Raw genomic sequence first — 17,307 nt, 5'->3', positions numbered from 1 at the left:
AAATTGATCAGTAGAGGGTTGGGGTTAAACCCTCTCAATGGATGAATCCAAAAACATGTATTTCTGTCTGAATCCTAAGCGAAACATTTTCAGTCTACAGGAAAATCCATCAATACAGACCTTATGGATCCTTGAGGCGTTTTTGTTCCCAATGAGAAATGAGGCATGTACACCAAGATTCAAAAGAATTGGTTAAATGGCGTGGAAATGGTATCACTTTGAAAATATTTTTTTGGGATGTGGCCTGTAAGCGCCTCCTATGGGCAAATAGTGGGTCATTCTTGGTTTGTGGGTTCCTGTTGGCCTGTAGTATCAATGTACATAATTAGAAAATATTTGACCAGAAAATGGGACTTTTGGGAATTACCTGTAGCGCCCCTAGGGGTGAATGTTGGCCATTCTTGGTTTGAGGGTTCCTGTTGACCTGTAGTATCAATGTACCAAATTAGAACATTTTTGACCATAAAATGGGAATTTAGGCATGGCCTCTAGTGCCCCTAAGGGCGAATGTTAGCCATTCTTTGTTTGTGGGTTCCTGTTGGCCAGTAGTATCAATGTACCATATTAGAAAATTTTTGACCAGAAAGCGAAATTTTGGGAGTGGCCTGTAAGCCCCCTAATGGCGAATGTGGGCCATACTTGGTTTGTGGGTTCCTGTTGGCCTGTAGTATCAATGTACCAAATTATAACTTTTTGACCAGAAAATGGGAATTTAGAGCTGGCCTCTAAGCCACCTAGTGGTGAATGTCGGTCATTCTTGGTTTGTGGATTCCTTTTGGCCTGTACTATTAATGTACCAAATTAGAACATTTTTGACCAGAAAATGGGAATTTAGGCATGGCCTGTAGTGCCCCCTAAGGCGAATGTTAGCCATTCTTGGTTTGAGGGTTCCTGTTGACCTGCAGTATCAATGTACCAAATTAGAGCGTTTTTGACCAGAAAGCGAAATTTTGGAGTAGCCTGTAAGCCCCCTAAGAGCTGAATGTGGGCCACACTTGGTATGTGGGTTCCTGTTGGCCTGTAGTATCAAAGTACCAAATTAGAAAATTTTTGACCAGAAAATGGGAATTTTGGCTTGTCCTGTAGTGCCCCTAAGTGGCGAATGTCGGTCATTCTTGGTTTGTGGATTCCTGTTGGCCTGTACTATTCTTGTGCGAATTAGAACATTTTTGACCAGAAAATGGGAATTTTGGCTTGTCCTGTAGTGCCCCTAGTGGCGTATGTCGGTCATTCTTGGTTTGTGGATTCCTGTTGGCCTGTACTATTAATTTACCAAATTAGAACATTTTTGACCAGAAAATGGGAATTTTGGCATGGCCATTCTTTGCACAGTACTTCAGAGTGATGTCATCTTTAAGCATGTTAGGTTTGAAAAACCATCAGTCAAAATTACATTTGATTTATTGACACGTATATATTGTTAAAATTTGGACATTTACATAAACACGCCCCTTTCAGCCATTTTGTATCAGTATTCATTTTTCCTAAGTAGCGTTTTCAAGGATGTCCATTCTACACATGTGTACCAAATTTCAAGTCAATTGGAGCTCACGGTTCAGGAGAAGAAAGAGTTTTGTAGGTTTTAGCAAATTTTTCAGCGTCACGGGAAAATCCATCATGGCGGAAGTTATGGGTTCTTGAGGCTTTTTTGTTCCCCATGAGGAATGAGGCATGTACACCAAGTTTCAGAAGAATTGGACAAATGGCGTGGAAATGGTATCACTTTGAAAATATTTTTTTGGGGCGTGGCCTGTAGCACCACCTATGGTCGAATGTGGGCCATTCTTGGTTTGTGGGTTCCTGTTGGCCTGTAGTATCAATGTACAAAATTAGAAAATATTTGACCAGAAAATGGGAATTTTGGAGTGGCCTGTAAAGCCCCCTAGGAGGCTGAATGTGGAGCCATTCTTGGTTTGTGGGTTCCTTTTGGCCTGTAGAATCAATGTACCAAATTAGAAAATGTTTGACCAGAAAATGGGACTTTTAGGGAATTACCTGTAAGCGCCCCTAATGGCAGAATGTTGGCCATTCTTGGTTTGTGGGTTCCTGTTGGCCTGTAGTACCATTGTACCAAATTAGAACATTTTAGACCAGAAAATGGGAATTTCGGCATGGCCTGTAAGCCCCTAGGGGTGAATGTTGGCCATTCTTGGTTTGTGGGTTCCTGTTGGCCTGTAGTATCAATGTACCAAATTAGAACATTTTTGACCAGAAAGCGGGAATTTTGGCGTGGCCTTTAAGCCCCCTAGTGGCGAATGTCGGCCATTCTTGGTTTGTGGGTTCCTGTTGGCCTGTAGTACCATTGTACCAAATTAGAACATTTTAGACCAGAAAATGGGAATTTCGGCATGGCCTGTAAGCCCCCTAAGGCGAATGTTAGCCATTCTTTGCTTAGTACTTCAGAGTGATGTCATCTTGAAGCATGTTAGGTTTGAAAAACCATCAGTCAAAATTACATTTGATTTATTGACGCGTATATATTGTTAAAATTTGGACATTTACATAAACACGCCCCTTTCAGCCATTTTGTATCGTATTCATTTTTCCTAAGTAGCGTTTTCAAGGATGTCCATTCTACACATGTGTACCAAATTTCAAGTCAATTAGAGCTACGGTTCAGGAGAAGAAAGAGTTTTGTAGGTTTTATCAAATTTTCAGCGTCTGGGAAAAATCCATCATGGCGGAAGTTATGGGTTCTTGAGGCTTTTTGTTCCCCATGAGGAATGAGGCATGTACACCAAGTTTCAGAAGATTTGGACAAATGGCATGGAAATGGTATCACTTTGAATATTTTTTTTTGGGCGTGGCCTGTAAGCGCCACCTATGGGCGAATGTTGGCCATTCTTGGTTTGGGGGTACCCGTTGGCATGGAGTATCAATGTGCCAATTTAGAAAATTTTTGACCAGTGACTTTTTGAGCTATTGGGGCTCAAGGAGAATAATAATAATAATAATAATAAATATAGCTGCAAGCAGCAATGCAGATTCCTCCTCAAAATGGCAAATCATTTAAAATTGATCAGTAGAGGGTTGGGGTTAAACCCTCTCAATGGATGAATCCAAAAACCACGTATTTCTGTCTGAATCCTAAGCGAAACATTTTCAGTGTACAGGAAAATCCATCAATACAGACCTTATGGATCCTTGAGGCTTTTTGTTCCCAATGAGAAATGAGGCATGTACACCAAGTTTCAGAAGAATTGGTTAAATGGCGTGGAAATGGTATCACTTTGAAAATATTTTTTTGGGATGTGGCCTGTAAGCGCCACCTATGGGCAAATGTGGGCCATTCTTGGTTTGTGGGTTCCTGTTGGCCTGTAGTATCAATGTACAAAATTAGAAAATATTTGACCAGAAAATGGGAATTTTGGAGTGGCCTGTAGTGCCCCTAGGGGCGAATGTGGGCCATTCTTGGTTTGTGGGTTCCTGTTGGCCTGTAGAATCAATGTACCAAATTAGAAAATGTTTGACCAGAAAATGGGAATTTTAGGCTTGGCCTGTTAGCGCCCCTAATGAGCATGAATGTGGGTCCATATCTTGGTTTGTGGGTTCCTGTTGGCCTGTAGTATCAATGTACCAAATTAGAACATTTTTGACCAGAAAATGGGAATTTCTGCTGTGGCCTGTAAGCAGCCTCCTAAGAGTGCAGAATGTTGGCCATTCTTTGCTTGCAGTACTTCAGAGTGATGTCATCTTGAAGCATGTTAGGTTTGAAAAACCATCAGTCAAAATTACATTTGATTTATTGACACGTATATATTGTTAAAATTTGGACATTTACATAAACACGCCCCTTTCAGCCATTTTGTATCGTATTCATTTTTCCTAAGTAGCGTTTTCAAGGATGTCCATTCTACACATGTGTACCAAATTTCAAGTCAATTGGAGCTACGGTTCAGGAGAAGAAGAGTTTTGTAGGTTTTATGCAAATTTTCAGCGTCTGGGAAAATCCATCATGGCGGAAGTTATGGGTTCTTGAGGCTTTTTGTTCCCCATGAGGAATGAGGCATGTACACCAAATTTCAGAAGATTTGGACAAATGGCGTGGAAATTGTATCACTTTGAATTTTGTTTTTTGGGCGTGGCCTGTAGCGCCACCTATGGGCGAATGTGGGCCATTCTTGGTTTAGGGGTACCCGTTGGCATGGAGTATCAATGTGCCAATTTAGAAAATTTTGACCAGTGACTTTTTGAGCTATTGGGGCTCAAGGAGAAGAATAATAATAATAATAAATATAGCTGCAAGCAGCAATGCTGATTCCTCCTCAAAATGGCAAATCATTTCAAATTGATCAGTAGAGGGTTGGGGTTAAACCCTCTCAATGGATGAATCCAAAAAACATGTATTTCTGTCTGAATCCTAAGCGAAACATTTTCAGTCTACAGGAAAATCCATCATACCTTATGGATCCTTGAGGCTTTTTGTTCCCAATGAGAAATGAGGCATGTACACCAAGATTCAAAAGAATTGGTTAAATGGCGTGGAAATGGTATCACTTTGAAAATATTTTTTTGGGACGTGGCCTGTAAGCGCCTCCTATGGGCAAATGTGGGTCATTCTTGGTTTGTGGGTTCCTGTTGGCCTGTAGTATCAATGTACATAATTAGAAAATATTTGACCAGAAAATGGGACTTTTGGGAATTACCTGTAGCGCCCCTAGGGGTGAATGTTAGCCATTCTTGGTTTGAGGGTTCCTGTTGACCTGTAGTATCAATGTACCAAATTAGAACATTTTTGACCATAAAATGGGAATTTCAGGTGGCCTCTAGTGCCCCCTAAGGCGAATGTTAGCCATTCTTTGTTTGTGGGTTCCTGTTGGCCAGTAGTATCAATGTACCATATTAGAAAATTTTTGACCAGAAAGCGAAATTTTGGGAGTGGCCTGTAAGCCCCCTAATGGCGAATGTGGGCCATACTTGGTTTGTGGGTTCCTGTTGGCCTGTAGTATCAATGTACCAAATTATAACATTTTGACCAGAAAATGGGAATTTAGAGCTGGCCTCTAAGCCCACCTAGTGGTGAATGTCGGTCATTCTTGGTTTGTGGATTCCTTTTGGCCTGTACTATTAATGTACCAAATTAGAACATTTTTGACCAGAAAATGGGAATTTCGGCATGGCCTGTAGTGCCCCCTAGAGGCGAATGTTAGCCATTCTTGGTTTGAGGGTTCCTGTTGACCTGCAGTATCAATGTACCAAATTAGAGCGTTTTTGACCAGAAAGCGAAATTTTGGAGTAGCCTGTAAGCGCCCCTAAGAGCGAATGTGGGCCACACTTGGTATGTGGGTTCCTGTTGGCCTGTAGTATCAAAGTACCAAATTAGAAAATTTTGACCAGAAAATGGGAATTTTGGCTTGTCCTGTAGTGCCCCTAATGGCGAATATGGTCATTCTTGGTTTGTGGATTCCTGTTGGCCTGTACTATTCTTGTGCAATTAGAACATTTTGACCAGAAAATGGGAATTTTGTCCTGTAGTGCCCCTAGTGGCATATGGGTCATTCTTGGTTTGTGGATTCCTGTTGGCCTGTACTATTAATTTACCAAATTAGAACATTTTGACCAGAAAATGGGAATTTTGGCATGGCCATTCTTTGCACAGTACTTCAGAGTGATGTCATCTTTAAGCATGTTAGGTTTGAAAAACCATCAGTCAAAATTACATTTGATTTATTGACACGTATATATTGTTAAAATTTGGACATTTACATAAACACGCCCCTTTCAGCCATTTTGTATCAGTATTCATTTTTCCTAAGTAGCGTTTTCAAGGATGTCCATTCTACACATGTGTACCAAATTTCAAGTCAATTGGAGCTCACGGTTCAGGAGAAGAAAGAGTTTTGTAGGTTTTATGCAAATTTTCAGCGTCTGGGAAAATCCATCATGGCGGAAGTTATGGGTTCTTGAGGCTTTTTGTTCCCCATGAGGAATGAGGCATGTACACCAAATTTCAGAAGATTTGGACAAATGGCGTGGAAATTGTATCACTTTGAATTTTGTTTTTTGAGCGTGGCCTGTAAGCGCCACCTATGGGCGAATGTGGGCCATTCTTGGTTTGGGGGTACCCGTTGGCATGGAGTATCAATGTGCCAATTTAGAAAATTTTGACCAGTGACTTTTTGAGCTATTGGGGCTCAAGGAAGAATAATAATAATAATAATAATAATAATAATAATAATAATATAGCTGCAAAGCAGCAATCGCAGATTCCTCCTCAAAATGGCAAATCATTTCAAATTGATCAGTAGAGGGTTGGGGTTAAACCCTCTCAATGGATGAATCCAAAAAACATGTATTTCTGTCTGAATCCTAAGCGAAACATTTTCAGTCTACAGGAAAATCCATACATACCTTATGGATCCTTGAGGCGTTTTTGTTCCCAATGAGAAATGAGGCATGTACACCAAGATTCAGAAGAATTGGTTAAATGGCGTGGAAATGGTATCACTTTGAAAATATTTTTTTGGAAGCGTGGCCTGTAGCGCCTCCTATGGGCAAATGTGGGCCATTCTTGGTTTGTGGGTTCCTGTTGGCCTGTAGTATCAATGTACATAATTAGAAAATATTTGACCAGAAAATGGGAATTTTGGAGTGGCCTGTAGCGCCCCTAGAGGCGAATGTGGGCCATTCTTGGTTTGTGGGTTCCTGTTGGCCTGTAGTATCAATGTACCAAATTAGAACATGTTTGACCAGAAAATGGGAATTTTAGGAATTGCCTGTAACGCCACCTAATGGTGAATGTTGGCCATTCTTGGTTTGTGGGTTCCTGTTGGCCTGTACTATTAATGTACCAAATTAGAACATTTTTGACCAGAAAATGGGAATTTCGGCATGGCCTGTAGTGCCCCCTAAGGGTGAATGTTGGCCATTCTTGGTTTGAGGGTTCCTGTTGACCTGCAGTATCAATGTACCAAATTAGAACGTTTTTGACCAGAAAGCGAAATTTTGGAGTAGCCTGTAAGCCCCCTAAGGGCGAATGTGGGCCACACTTGGTATGTGGGTTCCTGTTGGCCTGTAGTATCAAAGTACCAAATTAGAAAATTTTTGACCAGAAAATGGGAATTTTGGCTTGTCCTGTAGTGCCCCTAGTGGCGAATGTCGGTCATTCTTGGTTTGTGGATTCCTGTTGGCCTGTACTATTCTTGTACCGAATTAGAACATTTTTGACCAGAAAATGGGAATTTTGGCTTGTCCTGTAGTGCCCCTAATTGGCGTATGTCGGTCATTCTTGGTTTGTGGATTCCTGTTGGCCTGTACTATTAATTTACCAAATTAGAACATTTTTGACCAGAAAATGGGAATTTTGGCATGGCCATTCTTTGCACAGTACTTCAGAGTGATGTCATCTTTAAGCATGTTAGGTTTGAAAAACCATCAGTCAAAATTACATTTGATTTATTGACACGTATATATTGTTAAAATTTGGACATTTACATAAACACGCCCCTTTCAGCCATTTTGTATCAGTATTCATTTTTCCTAAGTAGCGTTTTCAAGGATGTCCATTCTACACATGTGTACCAAATTTCAAGTCAATTGGAGCTACGGTTCAGGAGAAGAAAGAGTTTTGTAGGTTTTAGCAAATTTTCAGCGTCTGGGAAAATCCATCATGGCGGAAGTTATGGGTTCTTGAGGCTTTTTGTTCCCCATGAGGAATGAGGCATGTACACCAAATTTCAGAAGATTTGGACAAATGGCGTGGAAATTGTATCACTTTGAATTTTGTTTTTTGGGCGTGGCCTGTAAGCGCCACCTATGGGCGAATGTGGGCCATTCTTGGTTTGGGGGTACCCGTTGGCATGGAGTATCAATGTGCCAATTTAGAAAATTTTGACCAGTGACTTTTTGAGCTATTGGGGCTCAAGGAGAATAATAATAATAATAATAATAATAATAATAATAATATAGCTGCAAGCAGCAATGCTGGATTCCTCCTCAAAATGGCAAATCATTTAAAATTGATCAGTAGATGGTTGGGGATAAACCCTCCCAATTAAGGAATTCAAAAAACATGTCTTTGTCTGAATCCTAAGCGAAACATTTTCAATGTACAGGAAAATCCATACCGGACCTTATGGATCCTTGAGGCTTTTTGTTCCCAATGAGAAATGAGGCATGTACACCAAGTTTCAGAAGAATTGGACAAATGGCGTGGAAATGGTATCACTTTGAAAATATTTTTTTGGAGCGTGGCCTGTAGCGCCACCTATGGTCGAATGTGGGCCATTCTTGGTTTGTGGGTTCCTGTTGGCCTGTAGTATCAATGTACAAAATTAGAAAATATTTGACCAGAAAATGGGAATTTTGGAGTGGCCTGTAAGCGCCCCTAGAGGCGAATGTGAGCCATTCTTGGTTTGATGGGTTCCTGTTGGCCTGTAGAATCAATGTACCAAATTAGAAAATGTTTGACCAGAAAATGGGACTTTTGGGAATTACCTGTAAGCCCCTAATGGCGAATGTTGGCCATTCTTGGTTTGTGGGTTCCTGTTGGCCTGTAGTACCATTGTACCAAATTAGAACATTTTAGACCAGAAAATGGGAATTTGGCATGGCCTGTAGCGCCCCTAGGGGTGAATGTTGGCCATTCTTGGTTTGTGGGTTCCTGTTGGCCTGTAGTATCAATGTACCAAATTAGAACATTTTTGACCAGAAAGCGGGAATTTTGGCGTGGCCTTTAAGCCCCCTAGTGGCGAATGTCGGCCATTCTTGGTTTGTGGGTTCCTGTTGGCCTGTAGTACCATTGTACCAAATTAGAACATTTTAGACCAGAAAATGGGAATTTCGGCATGGCCTGTAAGCCCCCTAGAGGCTGAATGTTAGCCATTCTTTGCATAGTACTTCAGAGTGATGTCATCTTGAAGCATGTTAGGTTTGAAAAACCATCAGTCAAAATTACATTTGATTTATTGACACGTATATATTGTTAAAATTTGGACATTTACATAAACACGCCCCTTTCAGCCATTTTGTATCGTATTCATTTTTCCTAAGTAGCGTTTTCAAGGACTGTCCATTCTACACATGTGTACCAAATTTCAAGTCAATTGGAGCTCACGGTTCAGGAGAAGAAGAGTTTTGTAGGTTTTAGCAAATTTTCAGCGTCACGGGAAAATCCATCATGGCGGAAGTTATGGGTTCTTGAGGCTTTTTGTTCCCCATGAGGAATGAGGCATGTACACCAAATTTCAGAAGATTTGGACAAATGGCGTGGAAATTGTATCACTTTGAATTTTGTTTTTTGGGCGTGGCCTGTAAGCGCCACCTATGGGCGAATGTGGGCCATTCTTGGTTTAGGGGTACCCGTTGGCATGGAGTATCAATGTGCCAATTTAGAAAATTTTTGACCAGTGACTTTTTGAGCTATTGGGGCTCAAGGAGAAGAATAATAATAATAATAATAATAAATATAGCTGCAAGCAGCAATCGTGATTCCTCCTCAAAATGGCAAATCATTTAAAATTGATCAGTAGATGGTTGAGGATAAACCCTCCCAATTAAGGAATTCAAAAAAACATGTCTTAGTCTGATTCCTAAACAAAACATTTTCAATGTACAGGAAAATCCATACCGGACCTTATGGATCCTTGAGGCTTTTTGTTCCCAATGAGAAATGCGGCATGTACACCAAGTTTCAGAAGAATTGGACAAATGGGGTGGATATTATATCATTTTGAAAAAAAAAATTTGGAGCGTGGCCTGTAACGCCACCTATGGGCAAATGTTGGTCATTCTTGGTTTGTGGGTTCCTGTTGGCCTGTAGTATAAATGTACAAAATTAGAAAATATTTGACCAGAAAATGGGAATTTTGGAGTGGCCTGTAAGCCCCCTAGGGGCGAATGTGGGCCTTTCTTGGTTTGTGGGTTCCTGTAGGCCTGTAGAATCAATACACCAAATTAGAAAATGTTTGACCAGAAAATGGGATTTTTGGAATTACCTGTAAGCCCCTAATGGCGAATGTTGGCCATTAAGTGGTTTGTGGGTTCCTGTTGGCATGTAGTATCAGTGTACCAAATTAGAACATTTTTGACCAGAAAATGGGAATTTTGGCATGGCCTGTAAGCCCCCTAGGGGTGAATGTTGTCCATTCTTGGTTTGTGGGTTCCTGTCTGCCTGTAGTATCAATGTACCAAATTAAAAAAATTTGACCAGAAAGCGGGAATTTTAGGCGTGGCCTTTAAGCCCCCTAGTGGCGAATGTCGGCCATTCTTGGTTTGTGGGTTCCTGTTGGCCTGTAGTACCATTGTACCAAATTAGAACATTTTAGACCAGAAAATGGGAATTTCGACATGGCCTGTAAGCCCCCTAAGGGCAGAATGTAAACCATTCTTTGCTTGCAGTACTTCAGAGTGATGTCATCTTGAAGCATGTTAGGTTTGAAAAACCATCAGTCAAAATTACATTTGATTTATTGACAGGTATATATTGTTAAAATTTGGACATTTACATAAACACGCCCCTTTCAGACATTTTGTATCACATTCATTTTTCCTAAGTAATGTTTTCAAGGATGTCCATTCTACAAATGTGTACCAAATTTCAAGTCAATTGGAGCTACGGTTCAGGAGAAGAAGAGTATTTTTAGGTTTTAGCAAATTTTCAGCGTCACGGGAAAATCCATCATGGTGAAAGTTATGGGTCCTTAAGGCTTTTTGTTCCCCATGAGGAATGAGGCATGTACACCAAGTTTCAGAAGATTTAGACAAATGGCGTGGAAATTGTATCACTTTGAATGAAAAATCACTTTGAAAATCTCTACTTTCACTTTCACTTCTCTCTTAAGATTTTTTTCTGTTTTTTTGTGTGATTTACATAAGCATATCACAAGCAATTTTATTTGAAAGACTATCTAGGCACATAATAACACTGTATAGCTGTGACTGTTTATAACTATTTCAAAATGTAGCCTACAAGCTCACACTTTAAATGGTCAGTGCTTTGATTTTTAAATCATTAAAATAGCAACAGATCCAGTGAAAAAAATGGAGTGATTGTGTTTACATGCCATTCAAAAACGTGGCATTTTACAAGGTAGAGAGAAATAAAAAAACTTAAAATAATACCATTTGTACTTCTCAATTACTTGGGAATGTCTATGTTCAGGGCCGAAGGCTAAATTGTTACTGTCTCTTTAAGAGGCTTTTATCGCATGATCACGATACTTAAGGCACAGTTCAGTTTAATCTTTTGAGAACTGAGAAGTATCATTATTTTCGTTTTGTGCCATGCTTGTTGCATTTGTATTCATTGTGAGATGATAAAATACAGACTGCGTGAATGGTTGATTTTGTTCACTTGAATTTTGTGGCGTGTTTCAGAAAAATAATCGTGAAGACAGAGACTGAGCACCCTGTTTATTTATTTTACAAAAGCACAAGGTTTTGTTGTTATTGTAAGTGTACACAAATAAAAGTACACATTTCATAGTTAAGTAATGATGTCTTGCATGTTTCTGTATGGGCAAAAATGGCGCTTAGTATTTTGTTTAAGTTGTTTCAGCTGTTTGAGAGAAAAATATAGCAGGGCGTCATCTGGAATAATGCCAGAATAAAATATAATTATTCAGATTTCTTTCTCAACTGTTTGTTCACTTGAGACATAACAGACTCCTCAATATATCATGTATTTTGACACTCTGTTGTATGAAATTGTCCGTTCAGGCGCTAAGCAGCAGCGAAAGACATCGAGTCGCGTGAGTTAGGCCGGCAGCGGCTCGCTGTGTCACACAAACAGCTTCGCAAACATGTATTTGAGTTGTTTTGACATTTGTTGAGTTGAATAGTGTAAAATCGGCTTGAATGTTCAAACAGGCAAACATTGTATACAACCGACAAACCTTCATGATGATCGCGAGCAAAAATGATCTACGCCTCGCGGTTTGCGTGTTGTCAGAGACAATTAAACAACATCATTCTCGGAAGTTTTGATACGTTAGGATTGATCAGCCCATCCCTACTTTCTTTAGACATATGTTTCATGTTTGTGTAAGTTTTTGTGGCGTGTTTCAGAAAGATATTAAGCTTAGACAAAGAGCACACGGTTTATTTTCTTTATTTTACAACAAATAAAAGTACAACTTTCATAGTTTGTGGCGATGTATTAAATGTATCTGTATGTGCAAAAATAGCGCAGTATTTTGTTTAAGCTGTTAGCAGCTGTTTGAGAGAAAAATCTTAACAGGACACCACAGCGGCATCCGTGTTGTTCACAATAATTCATAATTAAATATATTGATACCCAATTTCTTTATCAACTGTTTGTTCACTTGATACATAACAGACACCCCAATATATCATGTATTTTGGTGTATGAAATTGTCGTTCAAGCGCATGAAGCTGTGGCGAACTCTCATCGGCGTCGCGGCGTTAGTCGTGACAGCGGCTCGCTTCGCTGTGTCACACAAACTGCTTTCGAAAACATTTATTTGAGTTGTTTTGCCTTTGTTGAGTTGAATAGTGTAAAATCGGCTGAATGTTCAAGCAGGCAACCATTGTACACAACCAACAAACCTTCAGTGAAGATCGCGAGCAAAAATGATCTCGCCTCGAGGATTAGCGTGTTGTCAGAGACAATTAAACAACATCATACTCGGAAGTTTTGATACGTTAGCAGCTGTCTCGATAGAAAAAATCTAACAGGACATCACAGCGGCATCACTAGACCCCTTCAATAATTCATAATTCAATATATTGATACCGATTTCTTTATCAACTGTTTGTTCACTTGAGATATAGCAGACACCCCAATATATCATGTATTTTGGTGTATGAAATTGTCCGTTGAAAGCATAAGAAGGAAGCGAACTCTCATCGGCGTCGCGAGCGTTAGGCCGCGGCTGGCTCGCTTCGCTGTGTCACACAAACTGCTTTCGAAAACATTTATTTGAGTTGTTTTGCCTTTGTTGAGTTGAATAGTGTAAAATCGCTTGAATGTTCAAACTGGAAAGCATTAAGACACACAATTGATTTGACATACCTCCGTGCAGGCATAAAATGTCTTCTGTAGTCTAAGTCTGGAGCTCCACCCACTAGGAGACCGAAATGCTTCATTAGAGATTGCTACAGAAGAGCTGCATGTGGTAGACAGAGTTACTCCAGTAGAGGAGCCTCTTTGCTCAGCCAATGTAAGTGAATGGGATTTTACATGTGGACCATATTTGTCCAGTAGAGGGAGCACTTTTGCTCAGCCATTGTAAATCAATGGGATTTTAAAAATTTTTGATCATCTTTTGTGTGTACATTTACATAAACACGTCCATTTCAGCCATTTTGTATTGTATTCATTTTTTGCTAAGTAGCGTTTGGAAAGACATACATACTACACCGTGTGCCAAATTCCAAGTCAATTGGAGCTGAGGTTCAGGAGAAGAAGAGTTTTGTAGGTTTTCCAAAATTTTCACTGTACAGGAAAATCCATAATGGCAGAAGTATGGGTCCTTGAGGCTTTTTGTTCCCCATGAGAAATGAGGCATGTTTACAAAGTTTCAGAAGATTTGGACAAATGGGGTGGAAATTATATCACTTTGAATTTTTTGTTTTTGGGCGTGGCCTGTAGCGCCACCTATGGGCGAATGTTGACCATTCTTGGTTTGGGGGTACCCGTTGGCATGGAGTATCAATGTGCCAATTTAGAAAATTTTGACCAGTGACTTTTTGAGCTATTGGGGCTCAAGGAGAAGAATAATAATAATAATAATAATAATAATAATAATAATAAATATAGCTGCAAGCAGCAATGCAGATTCCTCCTCAAAATGGCAAATCATTTCAAATTGATCAGTAGATGGTTGGGGTTAAACCCTCTCAATGGATGAATTCAAAAAACATGTATTTCTGTCTGAATCCTAAGCGAAACATTTTCAATGTACAGGAAAATCCATACGGACCTTATGGATCCTTGAGGCTTTTTGTTCCCAATGAGAAATGAGGCATGTACACCAAGATTCAAAAGAATTGGTTAAATGGCGTGGAAATGGTATCACTTTGAAAATATTTTTTTGGGAACGTGGCCTGTAGCGCCTCCTATGGGCAAATGTGGGTCATTCTTGGTTTGTGGGTTCCTGTTGGCCTGTAGTATCAATGTACATAATTAGAAAATATTTGACCAGAAAATGGGAATTTTGGGAATTGCCTGTAAGCGCCCCCTAGGGGCTGAATGTGTAGCCATTCTTGGTTTGATGGGTTCCTGTTTGGCCTGTAGAATCAATGTACCAAATTAGAAAATGTTTGACCAGAAAATGGGACATTTTGGGAATTAGCCTGTAGCGCCCCCTAATGGCGAATGTTGGCCATTCTTGGTTTGTGGGTTCCTGTTGGCCTGTAGTACCATTGTACCAAATTAGAACATTTTAGACCAGAAAATGGGAATTTCGGCATGGCCTGTAAGCGCCCCTAGGGGTGAATGTTGGCCATTCTTGGTTTGTGGGTTCCTGTTGGCCTGTAGTATCAATGTACCAAATTAGAACATTTTTGACCAGAAAATGGGAATTTTGGCGTGGCCTTTAAGCGCCCCTAGTGGCGAATGTCGGCCATTCTTGGTTTGTGGGTTCCTGTTGGCCTGTAGTACCATTGTACCAAATTAGAACATTTTAGACCAGAAAATGGGAATTTCGGCATGGCCTGTAAGCGCCCCTTAGGGAGCTGCGAATGTTGATAGCCATTCTTTGCACAGTACTTCAGAGTGATGTCATCTTGAAGCATGTTAGGTTTGAAAAACCATCAGTCAAAATTACATTTGATTTATTGACTACGTATATATTGTTAAAATTTGGACATTTACATAAACACGCCCCTTTCAGCCATTTTGTATCGTATTCATTTTTCCTAAGTAGCGTTTTCAAAGACTGTCAATTCTACACATGTGTACCAAATTTCAAGTCAATTGGAGCTACGGTTCAGGAGAAGAAAGAGTTTTGTAGGTTTTAGCAAATTTTCAACGTCTGGAAAAATCCATCATGGCGGAAGTTATGGGTTCTTGAGGCTTTTTGTTCCCCATGAGAAATGAGGCATGTACACCAAGTTTCAGGAGATTTGGACAAATGGCGTGGAAATGGTATCACTTTGAAATTTTGTTTTTTGGGCGTGGCCTGTAGCGCCACCTATGGGCGAATGTGGGCCATTCTTGGTTTGGGGGTACCCGTTGGCATGGAGTATCAATGTGCCAATTTAGAAAACTTTTGACCAGTGACTTTTTGAGCTATTTGGGCTCAAGGAGAAGAATAATAATAATAATAATAATAAATATAGCTGCAAGCAGCAATCGCAGATTCCTCCTCAAAATGGCAAATCATTTCAAATTGATCAGTAGAGGGTTGGGGTTAAACCCTCTCAATGGATGAATCCAAAAAACATGTATTTCTGTCTGAATCCTAAGCGAAACATTTTCAGTCTACAGGAAAATCCATCATACCTTATGGATCCTTGAGGCTTTTTGTTCCCAATGAGAAATGAGGCATGTACACCAAGATTCAAAAGAATTGGTTAAATGGCGTGGAAATGGTATCACTTTGAAAATATTTTTTGGAACGTGGCCTGTAGCGCCTCCTATGGGCAAATGTGGGTCATTCTTGGTTTGTGGGTTCCTGTTGGCCTGTAGTATCAATGTACATAATTAGAAAATATTTGACCAGAAAATGGGACTTTTGGGAATTACCTGTAAGCGCCCCTAGGGGTGAATGTTGGCCATTCTTGGTTTGAGGGTTCCTGTTGACCTGTAGTATCAATGTACCAAATTAGAACATTTTTGACCATAAAATGGGAATTTAGGCATGGCCTCTAGTGCCCCTAAGGGCGAATGTTAGCCATTCTTGGTTTGTGGGTTCCTGTTGGCCTGTAGTATCAATGTACCAAATTAGAACATTTTTGACCAGAAAACGGGAATTTTGGGAGTGGCCTGTAAGCGCCCCTAATGGCGAATGTGGGCCATTCTTGGTTTGTGGGTTCCTGTTGGCCTGTAGTATCAATGTACCAAATTAGAACATTTTTGACCAGAAAATGGGAATTTTGGCTTGGCCTGTAAGCGCCCCTAGTGGCGAATGTCGGTCATTCTTGGTTTGTGGATTCCTGTTGGCCTGTACTATTAATTTACCAAATTAGAACATTTTTGACCAGAAAATGGGAATTTTGGCATGGCCATTCTTTGCACAGTACTTCAGAGTGATGTCATCTTTAAGCATGTTAGGTTTGAAAAACCATCAGTCAAAATTACATTTGATTTATTGACACGTATATATTGTTAAAATTTGGACATTTACATAAACACGCCCCTTTCAGCCATTTTGTATCAGTATTCATTTTTCCTAAGTAGCGTTTTCAAGGATGTCCATTCTACACATGTGTACCAAATTTCAAGTCAATTGGAGCTACGGTTCAGGAGAAGAAGAGTTTTGTAGGTTTTATGCAAATTTTCAGCGTACTGGGAAAATCCATCATGGCGGAAGTTATGGGTTCTTGAGGCTTTTTGTTCCCCATGAGGAATGAGGCATGTACACCAAATTTCAGAAGATTTGGACAAATGGCGTGGAAATTGTATCACTTTGAATTTTGTTTTTTGGGCGTGGCCTGTAGCGCCACCTATGGGCGAATGTGGGCCATTCTTGGTTTGGGGGTACCCGTTGGCATGGAGTATCAATGTGCCAATTTAGAAAATTTTTGACCAGTGACTTTTTGAGCTATTGGGGCTCAAGGAGAAGAAGTAATAATAATAATAATAATAATAATAAATAATATAGCTGCAAGCAGCTAATCGCATGATTCCTCCTCAAAATGGCAAATCATTTAAAATTGATCAGTAGAGGGTTGGGGTTAAACCCTCTCAATGGATGAATCCAAAAAACATGTATTTCTGTCTGAATCCTAAGCGAAACATTTTCAGTGTACAGGAAAATCCATCATCAGACCTTATGGATCCTTGAGGCTTTTTGTTCCCAATGAGAAATGAGGCATGTACACCAAGTTTCAGAAGAATTGGTTAAATGGCGTGGAAATGGTATCACTTTGAAAATATTTTTTTGGGATGTGGCCTGTAGCGCCACCTATGGGCAAATGTGGGCCATTCTTGGTTTGTGGGTTCCTGTTGGCCTGTAGTATCAATGTACAAAATTAGAAAATATTTGACCAGAAAATGGGAATTTTGGCGTGGCCTGTAGTGCCCCTAGTGGGCGAATGTGGGCCATTCTTGGTTTGTGGGTTCCTGTTGGCCTGTAGTAATCAATGTACCAAATTAGAACATGTTTGACCAGAAAATGGGAATTTTGGCTTGGCCTGTAGTGCCCCCTAAGTGGCGAATGTGGGCCATTCTTGGTTTGTGGG

The 17,307-nt window shown here is 40.1% G+C and overlaps 1 protein-coding gene across 1 annotated transcript in view; it reads left to right on the top strand.

Annotated features, from left to right (window-relative positions):
* LOC127639591 (26S proteasome non-ATPase regulatory subunit 1-like) overlaps positions 1-17,307 on the top strand; it is a 121,907-nt gene that overhangs the window by 70,075 nt on the left and 34,525 nt on the right. The gene's annotated exons all lie outside the window — the stretch shown is intronic.

The sequence above is a fragment of the Xyrauchen texanus genome, chromosome 48, assembly GCF_025860055.1.
Source record: "Xyrauchen texanus isolate HMW12.3.18 chromosome 48, RBS_HiC_50CHRs, whole genome shotgun sequence".
Taxonomy (NCBI): domain Eukaryota; kingdom Metazoa; phylum Chordata; class Actinopteri; order Cypriniformes; family Catostomidae; genus Xyrauchen; species Xyrauchen texanus.
This window is presented reverse-complemented; position numbering and strand designations above follow the sequence as displayed.